General features: G+C 30.6%; 1 pseudogene; it reads left to right on the forward strand.

Annotated features, from left to right (window-relative positions):
• Positions 1-239: 239 nt before the first annotated feature.
• Positions 240-373, forward strand: LOC145263408 (U2 spliceosomal RNA; annotated as a pseudogene).
• Positions 374-9,991: the final 9,618 nt, after the last annotated feature.

A 9,991-nucleotide genomic window follows, 5' to 3' on the forward strand; every position in this document is an offset into this window, starting at 1 on the left:
TAATAATAATAATAATAACAACAATAATAATAATAATAATAATAATAATAATAATAATAATAATAATAATAATAATAATAATACGCTAATCGCTCCGTCCGTTATCATGCTGTGCATCCATCTCTAAAAAAGGAAAATGGAATATTCCAAAAAGTGGAATATTCCAAATAAATCTTGTCACCCTTGAAATATTAAAAAAAAATTGGTGTCGCTGTTGAGGCAAAGCTAATAAAAATGATTTGTCTTTCTTGGCCTTTTGGCTAAGATCAAAGTGTAGTATCTGTTCTTCAGGTGCTGCACTTCAATTTCTTGTTCTCTTTCAGTGGAGGAGAAATCCTTCACGACTGAGACAATTTTTATTTTTGTACCTTTTCTCCACGTTAAAAAATGACCCTGGTGTCTAACTCTGTCCCGTGGGGAGGCATAGTAAATAGGCTCTCAGTGGAAGAGAAATCCTTTACGACTAAGACAATTTTTTCTTCACGTTAAAAAAACGACCGTGGTGTCTAAATATGTCCCGTGGGGAGGCATTGTGAATAGGTACTATGTTTAATGTAACAAAGTTTTAATATTAAAAAAGTAACTCGAAAAAGTTATTTCTGATTTAATTAGAAAATGCCCTGAAAGTGTTACTCCTGATTAATTATAAAATGCCCTGGAAAATGTCCGTTCTGATTATTTTTTTTGTTTACTTGCCACTCCACAAGGGCGGAATTGGACATGAGGTCGGGTAAAAATTTAGAGGGAAACCAGATCTCCAAAAGGGGCTCTCTTGTCCATAACAAAAATAAGAATTGTATCATTAATGAAGGATTTCTCCTCCATTAACCAAGACCAAAAAATGGGGGAGATTTAAGTCACTGGAATGCTTAAACTAATAGTACACTCAGACATTCATGTTGAAGCAATGGTTATCTAACCCTAACCGTGTTAATGTTTTTATGTATTACTTTCGAAAAGCTGCTGAAACAGTTTATGATTTAAACATTACTTTATTTCAAGTATATTTTATCAATACGGAATATGAAGTCAGTCCCGGAAATTACTCAAACCGTTTACGATTTAAACAGTGCTTTATTCCATGTATATTTTTAACAGTGCGGTGGGGAATATTAAATCAGTCCCGAAAATGGGTGGAACCGTTTACGCATTACGCATTTATTTAATGTATATTTTTAACATTGGGGTGGGAAATATGAAGTCGCTTTCGGAAATGGCTGCAACCATTTACATCTTGGACATTACTTTATTTCATGTATATTTTTAAGAGTAGGATGGTAGATAAGAAGTCGGCCCCGGAAATGGCTGAAAAAGTTTACAATTCATACATTACTTTTTTCGTGTATATTTTCAACAGTGGGGTAGGTATTATAAATCATTTCCAGAAATGGCCGAAACAGTTTACTATTTAGTTATTACATCATTTCATGTATATTTTTAGCAGTGGGTTGGGGATATAAAGTCGGTCCCGGAAATGGCTGAAACAGTTTACTATTTAGACATTACATTATTTCACGTATATTATTAGCAGTGGGTTCGGGATATAAGGTCGGTCCCGGAAATGGCTGAAACAGTTTACTATTTAGACATTACATTATTTAATGTATATTTTTAGCAGTCGGTTGGGGATATAATTCGGTCCAGGAAATGGCTGAAACAGTTTATTATTAAGACATTACATTATTTCATGTATATTTTTAGCAGTGGGTTTGGGATATAAAGTGAGTCCCGGAAATGGCTGACACAGTTTACGAGTTAAACATTACATTATTTCATGTATATTTTTAACAGTGGGTTGGGGATATAAAGTCAGTCTCGCAAATGGCTGACACAGTTTACTATTTAGACATTTTTATCAGTGGGTTTGGGATATAAAGTCAGTCCCGAAAAGGATGAAACAGTTTACTATTTAAACATTACATTATTTCATGTATATTTTTAACAGTGGCTTGGGGATATAAAGTTGGTCCAGGAAATGGCTGAAACAGTATACTGTGTAGACATTACATTAATTCATGTATATTTTTAGCAATGGGTGGGTGATATAAACTCAGTCCCGGAAATGGCTGAAACAGTTTACAATTTAGACATTACATTATTTCATGTATATTTTTAGCAGTGGGTTTGGAATATAAAGTCAGTTCCAGAAATAGCTGAAACAGTTTACTATTTAGACATTACATTATTTCATGTATATGTTTAGCAGTGGGTTTAGGATATAAAGTCGGTCCCAGAAACGGCTGAAACAGTTTACTAGTTAGAAATTACATTATTTCATGTATATTTTCAGCAGTGGATTTGGAATATAAAGTCAGTTCCAGAAATAGCTGAAACAGTTTACAATTTAGACATTACATTATTTCATGCATATTTTTAGTAATGTGTTTGGGATATAAAGTCGGTCCTGGAAATGTCTGAAACAGTTTACTATTTAGACATTACATCATTTCATGTATATTTTTAGCATTGGGTTTGGGATATAAAGTCGGTCCCGGAAATGGCTGAAACAGTTTACGATTAAAACATTACTTTATTTATTGTATATTTTCAACAGTGGGGTGGCGGACATGAAGTCAGTCCAGGGATTGAATGGGATGTGCAAATATATACTATCAGAACGCGTCGCCCAGTATTGAATGAGATAGGGGGGGAAATATAGTAGCTAAATACCCAGCGTCGCCCGGAATCGAATTAGATAGGTGAACAATATATATTAGCAGAATATGCGACGTCACCCGGGATAGGATAGGATAGGTGAAACATATATACTATGAGAATAACAAGAATTTATTTAGTTGTTTTTAATGAAATAATCAGCCCAGGACATATATCGAAGTTATTATTTAAGTAAGGGGGAGCCAATTATGAAAAATGATGAAATGTGAGTTACTTGATTGGTGTGTTTGTAATGATATAATAAGCCCAGACTATGTATACCATATATTATATAAGTAGGAGGGAGATGCATAATGTGGGTTTTCAATTATAAAAATTATTGTCGAAATTAGTAACATATCCAGGATTATGAACAAAGATTAAATGTGAGTTAATCGATTGTGTGCTTATAATAAAATTATCAGCCCAAGAAAGATATCAAAGTAATTAGGTAAGTAAGAAAGGGCGATAAGGATGGTTTTAATTATCAAAGATTATTGTCAAAATTAGTAACATATCCAATAATTATGTAAAATGATATGTTATTTAATGCATTAGTGTGTAATATATCAAAGTTATTATTTAGTAAAGAGGGAAGGGCGAAAATATGGGTTAAAATTATGAAAAATTATTGTCGAAATAAGTGGCATATTAGAGAATTACGAAAAATATTAAATGCATTAGTGTGTTTGTAATAAAATAATAAGCCCAGCCAATATTTCAAAGTTATTATTTTATAAGGAGAGGGCGATAATGTGGGTAGAAATTATGAACAATCATTGTCGAATATCATAACATACCCAAGAATTATGAAAAATTATGAAATAGAGGTTAATTGATAAGTGTGTGTGTGTGTGTAATGAAATAATCAGCCCAGCAAATGTATCAAAGTTATTATTTTAGTAAGGTTGGGCGACATCGTTGGTTTAAATTATTAAAAAATACTTTCGAAATCAGTAACATATCCAAGAATTACGAAAAATAATGAAATGTGAGTTAATTGATGCATGTGTTTGTAATGAAATAATCAGCCTAGAAAATATATCAAAGTTATTGTTTTAGTAAGGTGTGCGATATGGTGATTTTAAATGATTAAAAATTATTGTCAAAATTAGTACTATATCCAAGAATTATTAAAAATATTAATGATGAAATGTGAGTTAATTAATAGTTGTTTGTTATAAAATAATCAGCCGATACAATATATCAAATTTACTATTTTAGTAAAGGGAGAGGCGATAATGTGGGTTGAAATTATGCAAAATTATTGTCGAACATAGTAACATATTAAATAATTATGAAAAATGATAAAATGTGAGTTGATTGACCGGTGTGTTTGTAATGAAATACTCAGCCCATGAAATATATCAAAGTTATTATTTTAGTAAGGGGCAGTACAGTTTTTATAAAAAAATAGAATATGAGTGTGCCTTCATTCATGCTGAATAGAACGCTCACAGCATGCCCAGCAACAATATATTGCATAGGAAAAATGCTGCTGTGGAATTTCCACAGGTCCCGCTTGTTAGTATAAATTATTATTATTATTATTATTATTATTATTATTATTATATATTAGTTATTATTATTATATATTATTATTATTATTATTATTATTATTATTATTATTATTATTATTATTAAATAAAACCGACGTCCTGTGTCTATTCTCGATCCTTTCCAACTTCCGAATAGCAGTCTTCACTTATAGCGGGTTCTGGCTGATGTAATCACCATGTTTATACTAAGTCCAAGTACTTTACAATCTTTCGGTATTCATTGTCAGAGATAAATTGATCTAACTGGTTTTGAACTACCTCTAAAGTTCATAGTTTTTTAGTCGGAAGATGGAAAGTAGCGAAAAAAGAATTAACAGACAAAAAGAAAACGTCCATTTTATTTAATGAGAAAAAATGGTGTCTAAATACAAACACACACAAACACATATATGTGTGTGTGTGTGTACGTGTCGTCAAAAGACAGAAGGATACTCGATCATGTATATATACATATATATATATATACATATATATATATATATATATATATAAGTTAACGTGGCTGTGTATCTATATGCCTGTGTACATTTCCCTACGCAATAACTATGCCAGTATTATGTCTAAAGACTCGAAATTGGATATACAGTGTACTGAGATTTGGGAAATACTTGGTCATCCGTTTTCGGCCAGAAATTGACTGTTAAAAATTCAAAGTCCAACGATTTGACTTTTGAGAACTCTACCAAACTCCTCTGACAATTTTGGGTCTAAACACTTGACATTTTAGATATAGGTTCCTTCGGCATAGATTAAACTTAATAACTTGATTTGAGCCCAAAACAATAAATCTTAACAGGTCATAATAGTAGTAAAAGTTTAAAAATATGACTGCTTTTTTTTTTGGTCTGTACCTCCAAAAACCGGGGTAACACCGGGCAACACCGGGCAACGCCGAGCAACGCCGGGCTGAAATGCTAGTATACACACATACACACACACACACACACACACACACACACACGCGCACACACATATATATATATATATATTAAATTGTGCAAAACTAGAGTTTGCAGATTTATTTCAAACGCAACCAAATTAATTTTCTTTTAAAGCGAAATTTACCACCTAACACTGATAACATTTCTATCTACATAAGATTGAACAAAATAAGCATCAAAATATCTCTAATTTCCTAATCTAATATTATGGATATAGTCCGGAATTCTACATCTAACACCACGGCTATAGTCATGATTGGCGTATACTTCATTACCTGTTATGCTTGTAATAAAATCTTCATTGACAACTCTCTAGGGGGAGATTTTATGAACACAAGAGAGAAATAAATATCAAAAACACATCCATCGCAATTTTCTCTGATGTTATGCCGTGTAGTCATTACGTGACTATAAAAACTCAAATCTTATAAAACCAACACATAATTAATCTATTTCTTGTTTAATTAGATTCGAAGTTATTTCGCACTCCACTACACTAAAACAAATGAAAAGGCTTTTTTATCATATATCTCTCAACCAATCAATACTATCATTAGGAACAAAAATTATATATATATATATATATATATATATATATATATATATATATATATATATTAGTGGGACCTGCGGAAATTCCACAGCAGACTCATATATAATATATTGATATTCGCATTCTATTGACATTCAACTTAAATGGAAACGCATTAATATTTATGTAGTTCTTTTGCAAAAGTATTTAGCTAAGCTAGCAGGGGCACCTGGCGTGCTCTAGTCTTTAAATACGTATAAATATAATATTTTAATTCACGTAGATTTGGCGTAGCCAAGTCGAAAAATGCGCATAAATATATTTTTATTCATGCAGAGTTCGTATATATTAATCCAATCTAATCAAGCGCGGCCGTAGCCGGTATTGAACCTCACTACACGAGTGTGTAGTGTAATTCAAATCCTGTCGGTAGCTAAATATTTGATACTTCATCAAGGTTATTAAATATATTTTTTTATGACGCAATAACTAGATGGAGTGCCTACTACAGCTGAAGAGAGGCCCATCTACCCTCGAGAGAAGGATAGCCCGCGCCAGTTTCTCAACCTAGTATTTTATCTTGCGGTATATACAGCGCCCCGCTTCCCAAATGGTCGCCCATCTACTACTGGACGGCTCGATGTTGCTTAAATTCGGTGATCGGGTAAGAACGGTTGTGTCAACGAGAGTGTGCCGTATTATTAACTTGATTATCTCGTATGCCGTATATATAAATACGGAGTCAATTTTCTATCGATTCTTATATGTTATAAAGCTGTGATTTCGCAAATAAAAAATATCCTTATAATTTGGGTGCATCAGCTTGAATTGAAATCGAAACAAAAAATTATAGGCATATATATATATATATCTTATAATATAAAGCTGGACGTCTGTGCGTGTGAGTGTGCGCGTGTGTGTGTGTGTGTGTGTGTGTGTGTGTGCCTGGTCACGAATAGGCTCCTATATGGTTGACTATTTTTAAAAACTGAGTACATATAATGATCGAGGATCAAGATGTATCGAGGATCATGAATGGGTATGCTTGATCTGGCCGAACGGTGATTCATAAAAATTTTGGGGTCTACGTTTGCGCCTGGACCCCAAAGTATGGGAGAAAATGCAAAAAAAAAAAAACGTTTACAAGGATTTTTGATATAGATGTACATGAGAATACTTTAATATGGTATAATAAAATTGCGGGGTCTGCATTCGCACCTGTACTCCATAATAAATAGGCACAAACTTTAACAAAGTTTTTTCATGTCTATCTGCGTAAGTATACTTTGATAATTATGGTTCAGTTTGAAGAAATATGGTATAATAAAATTATTGGGTATTGGTTGACGCCTGATCTCCATAAAATGTAAATATGTCAAAAAGTTTAAAAAGGATTTTAAAAGGGGTGAGGATCCACAATAACACCCTCAACTTTAATCTTAATTCACGTTAGTTTTTTTTTATTTAGTTGAATCATGTTATGTCGAATAAATTCACCTCATAAATTCACATTCTTATTCAAGTGAAAAGCAAAAAAAAAAAATCGGAATTTAACATAACTTTTTTTTCTTCTCCATTGTATGTAGCACTCTTTCGAAAATAGATGAATAGATAAATGATAAAAATAAGAACGTTACTTGTTATCGTGTCAAAAGAAGGAAACAATCCTGCTCACGTGATTACACGTCTTTTTAAAAACATTTACATAACCTGTTTATTTTTATTTATATATTTGTTTAAGCTTTTTGTCAGTGTACTAGAAGAAATTTGGTTCATTTTAACCCTTCCTGCATGTTCTTTATATTACAATAGTACAACTCTGAATCCGACGGCGCAATACTACAACGTTCATTACTGTAAAACTGAAACTAAGCTGTTATGCTTGAAAAGGGCGCCATTTTATTCTTATTCATATTTATATCGATTCCTTGCTTTAAAAAACAAAAGTAGTTACGTGTTTTTTTTTTTAAATACAGTTTCGGATTATTTTACTAAAGTAAGTAAAGCTTCATTATTTTTCAAAACTGTTTTTGTTTCTTTGTTTTTGATATTTCGTCGATATTATTTAGTAAGAGTCTTTAGCAGAAAAGCCAACAAACGACTACCCGAAAAATAAATATACAAGAAGTAAATATTACCATAGTCAATAAAAGTTCAGTTCATGTTTTTTTTGGTTTTGAAATCGTTTTAATGCTCTTTACTTGAAATAATTTCAGCGAACCGAAATTAAAACGAAATTTGTAGGCGATAACTACTTAAATGAATTGTTATATAAACTACACATGCTATAATCGAATGAAAATCGAACACAAACTAACGGAAATCATTAAAATATGTTTATAAATATATCTTACGTTGACGGAACTCTCTTAAATTGTTAACACAGTATGCTTAGGCACATCTCCTTCAAATTGAAAACGGGGCTCTCAATTTCAAAGTCGCTTCCATTTTGATTTTTTTTAAACCGCTCCGTGAATTAAAAAGAAAAAAAAAAAGAATTTTTACAAGCTACTAGAAAATTACAAACCAATGAACTTTTCTACTATAAAAGTAACTTTTATTGACTATGGTAACAGTTATGTCTTGTATATATATATATATATATATATATATATATATATATATATATATATATATATATATATATATACATTGTTCTGTAATTACATTGAGCTTCTTAAATAAGGATTGGTACATATTATAAGGAAATAAAGTATATTACCACAGAAATATATATATATATATATATATATATATATATATATATATATATATATATATATATATATATAATTTTCTCTTTGTACGGAAACATCATTTTGTTGGCCACTCTTTGCTACGAATGAAAACAAAGTTGATATAAAAATATATATTTTCGCGAAAATATCTTTACTCTCATCATATTTTGCTTAGGGTAAAATTTAGTATCAAAACCTATCTTTTTATAATCCCTCCTTTTCATAACTTATCATACTTTCATCAATCACAGTCCATTTTCTGTAAGCTGTTTTTGAACCCAGTCAACGACGCGTACTTGTGCCGATATATATATATATATATATATATATATATATATATATATATATATATATATATATATATATATATATATACTCGGGTTTTTTTTATATTCAAAAGTAATGGACTAATGAATTCAACGAGGTTGTTAGATAGTGCTCAATAAAAAGAGCTGATAATACTTGTTTATTGTTATATAAACATGCTCACATCCCGCTGCTACAAATAACCACTTGTTTCAATCAAACAACAGATATCATCAGGCAGCGACTTGACTGTTCAAAAGTTCAATGAATATTGAATAGTCAAGTCGCTGCCTGATGATATCTGTTGTTTGATTGAAACAAGTGGCTATTTGTAGCAGCGGGATGTGAGCATGTTTATATAACAATAAACAAGTATTATATATATATATATATATATATATATATATATATATATATTCCTTCGGCTATAATCGAAACTGAAACCAAAATTTGTTAATAAATTATTAGTCAAAATAATTTTTTAAAAATAGATGACTTGAGTGCCATTAGCTATAATTGAAACCGACACTAAACTTAATGAAGAATATCTATTAAAATTATTTATAAAAAGAAATAGAACGTCATAACAATTAAACGGCACTCACTTAGAACACAAAAGGTGTCAGCGTGACACATCAAATATAATACACGCCATCGTATCAATATATTAATACGATAGCGCGTGTGTTATTTCCTGTGTCACGCTTGCATCTGGTTCGTGTAATTGTTATGTACTAATTTTACCATAAGATTTAGTTTGGTTTCGATTATAGCTGCTGGCACTAAAGTCATATAATTTTTTTTTAAATAATTTTATGAAAAATTCTTCATAATTTTGGTTTCGGATTCGATTTTAACTGATGGCACTGAAGTCATCTATTATTTAATAAATAATTTAACCAAGAATTCCTCATAAGTTTTGGCTTCGGTTTCGATTAAATCTAATGCATAACAATAAATAATTTTATCAAGAATTCTTCATGAGTTTTGGTTTCGGTTGCGATTTAGCTGATGTCACCTTAGTATTCTATTTTTTTATAAATAATTTTATCAAGAATTCTCAATAAGTTTTGGTTCCGATTTCGATTATACCTGCAAGAACTATATATATATATATATATATATATATATATATATATGTGTGTGTATGTGTGTGTGTATATATATATATATATGTATGTATAAGAAAAAGAATTCACAAACCGTGTTAAAAACACGTTAAGAACGGTTAAAAACATATTTAATTTTCAAAATGGAAAT

This window comes from Euprymna scolopes, chromosome 38 (genome assembly GCF_053919585.1).
Source record: "Euprymna scolopes isolate OS-2025 chromosome 38, ASM5391958v1, whole genome shotgun sequence".
NCBI lineage: Eukaryota > Metazoa > Mollusca > Cephalopoda > Sepiida > Sepiolidae > Euprymna > Euprymna scolopes.